Source organism: Arachis ipaensis, chromosome B01 (genome assembly GCF_000816755.2).
Source record: "Arachis ipaensis cultivar K30076 chromosome B01, Araip1.1, whole genome shotgun sequence".
Lineage (NCBI taxonomy): Eukaryota > Viridiplantae > Streptophyta > Magnoliopsida > Fabales > Fabaceae > Arachis > Arachis ipaensis.
The window spans coordinates 124902789-124905923 of NC_029785.2; positions in this window are offsets into that span (position 1 = coordinate 124902789).

Here is a 3135-nt window from a genome sequence, read left to right on the forward strand (position 1 = left end):
TTGAGAAAGGAGCTACATAATTCAGTTTAGAGTTCATCCTTTTATGATTTCCTTGATCAATACACTTTGGTTGGTATGTGAGATGTAACCTCCCTTAGTTGAGATTCTGGAAGTTGTGTGGCTTGGATTAGGAATTGAACTTCATCTCTTCTCATGAACAATTAGATCACGAGAGTGGCAATTGGTTGTGTTGAGAGAAATTGAGTTACCAAGAGATTGGGACTCAATTACCCACAATTTGCCATGGATCTATACCCATGATTGAGAAGGAATTGATCAACATCAATTCATGAGAATTTGCATCTCTGATCCCTAATGATCCTTTCCATCATTAATTCTCATTTCTTTTGCTCTTTAGTTGTTTGAATACCCATTACCCAATTCCCTTCTACATTCTTGCAATTTATTATTCTTGTCATTTACATTCTGTTTCTCTATTTCTTGCTATTTACTCTTTTGTTCTTTAAGATTCAGCAATCTTTACTTTCTTGCAATCTATTTTAAATGTCATTTAAGTTTCTTGCATTTTAAGTTTCAGTTATTTACTTTCATTTTCTTTCTATATTCTAGTTCTTTAAATTCCTTGCCATTTAAATTCTTGCAATTATGTTCAAAAATCACAAATCCCATGAAATCAAAACCATGTTTGCTTGACTAAATCTACCATTTAACTAAAGTTTCTTAATCTACCAATCTCCGTAGGATCGACCTCACTCTTAGTGAGTTTTATTACTTGATACGACCCGGTATACTTGCCGGTAATTACGTGAAATTTAATCTTTTACGTATCATGCATCTTGCTGGGCTGATGCCCTTAAGATCACTTATGGACCACCCAAGAGCTGTCTTGTGTGTCCTTAGCACTTGAAGTAGTGCTTCCTCTTCCAGTGGATTTAAAGCAGAGCTTATGATCACCAGAAAAGTTTCACCTTCTCGCAGAAATGCATATTTCAGGGATGGTGGTAGTGGTTTGAGCTCGAGTTTAGGAGGTTCCTCCTCTTCCTGAGGAAGTTTTAGAGGCTCTTTCAATTCCTCTGAATCCTCCAGATCAGGCTGAACATCTTTAAAGATGTCTTCTAGTTCTGATTCGAGACTCTCAACCATGTTGATCTCCTCTACTAAAAAGTCAATAAGATCAACTTTCATGCAGTCTTTTGGTGTGGCTAGATGCTGCATGGCTTTGACAGCATTTAACTTAAACTCATCTTCATTGACTCTCAGGGTTACTTCCCCCTTTTGGACATCAATGAGAGTTCGTCCAGTTGCTAGGAAAGGTCTTCCTAGAATGAGAGTAGCACTCTTGTGCTCCTCCATTTCCAGCACCACAAAGTCAGTGGGAAAGGCGAATGGCCCAACCCTGACAATCATGTCTTCAATCACGCCTGATGGGTATTTAATGGACCCATCAGCAAGTTGGAGACATATCCGGGTTGGTTTGACTTCCTCAGTTAAACCAAGCTTTCTGATAGTGGATGCAGGTATTAGATTGATGCTTGCTCCAAGATCACATAAAGCTGTCTTGGTGTAGTTACCCTCTAATGTGCATGGTATCATAAAGCTCCCGGGATCTTTAAGCTTTTCTGGGAAGCTTTTCAGAATGACTGCACTGCATTCTTCAGTGAGGAGAACTCTTTCAGTTTCTCTCCAATCCTTCTTATGACTCAAGATCTCATTCATGAACTTGGCATAAGAGGGTATTTGCTCAAGTGCCTCTGCAAATGGAATCTTTATTTCAAGAGTCCTGAGATAGTCTACAAAGTGGGCAAATTGCTTATCCTGCTTCTCTTGGCAGAGTTTTTGAGGATAAGGCATCTTGGCTTTGTATTCCTCAACCTTAATTGCTGCAGGTTTATTTCCTACAGAGGTGGTTGGAGAAGCCTTTTTAGAGGGGTTGTTATCAGCACTTGTGTGTGTCTGATCCCTCACTGGCATTTGAATGCCAGGGTTAGAAGCTTGATTGGCATTAGACACCAACTTCTTACCTGTTTCTAGCGTTTGAACGCCAGAACTGAGCCTCCATTGGGCGTTTGACACCAACTCCTTGCCTGTTTCTGGCGTTTGAATGCCAGAACTGAGCATGGGTTGGGCGTTTAGTGCCAGCTCTCCACCCTTTTCTGGCGTTTGAGCGCCAGAATCATTCTTCTCTGGGCTCTTACTGTCTTCAGAGGGATTTTGGGTAGCAGTTTGTTCATTTCTTGGCTTCCTGCTGCCTTGAAGTGAGGTATTTAATGTTTTCCCACTTCTTAATTGAACTGCTTGGCACTCTTCTGTTATTTGTTTTGATAACTGTTGTTCTGTTTGCTTCAACTGTACTTCCATATTCATATTAGCCATTCTTGTGTCTTGTAGTATCTCCTTGAATTCGGCTAGCTATTTTGTTAGAAAATCTAATTGCTGATTGAATTCAGTAATTTGTTCTGCAGGACTGAGTTCAGTAGTTACTATTTTAGCCTCTTCTTTCATGGAAGATTCATTACTTAGGTACAGATGCTGATTTCTGGCAACTGTATCAATGAGCTCTTGAGCTTCTTCAATTGTCTTTCTCATGTGTATGGATCCACCAGCTGAGTGGTCTAGAGAAATCTGAGCTTTCTCTGTAAGCCCATAATAGAAGATGTCTAACTGCACCCACTCTGAAAACATTTCAGAGGGGCATTTTCTTAGCATCTCTCTGTATCTCTCCCAGGCATCATAAAGAGATTCATTATCTCCTTGTTTAAAGCCTTGGATGTTCAGTCTTAGCTGTGTCATCCGTTTTGGAGGGAAATATTGATTCAGGAATTTTTCTGACAGCTGTTTCCATGTCCTTATGCTAGCCTTAGGTTGGTTATTTAACCACCTCTTAGCTTGGCCTTTTACAGCAAATGGAAACAGTAATAATCTGTAGACATCCTGATCTACTTCCTTATCATATACTGTGTCAGCAATTTGTAAAAACTGTGCCAGAAACTCTGTAGGTTCTTCCTGTGGAAGACCGGAATACTGGTAACTTTGCTGCACCATGATAATGAGCTGAGGATTCAACTCAAAGCTACTGACTCCGATGGAGGGTATACGGATACTACTCCCATATGAAGCAGTAGAGGGGTTAGCATATGACCCCAGAGTCCTTCTGGACTGCTCATTTCCACTTAG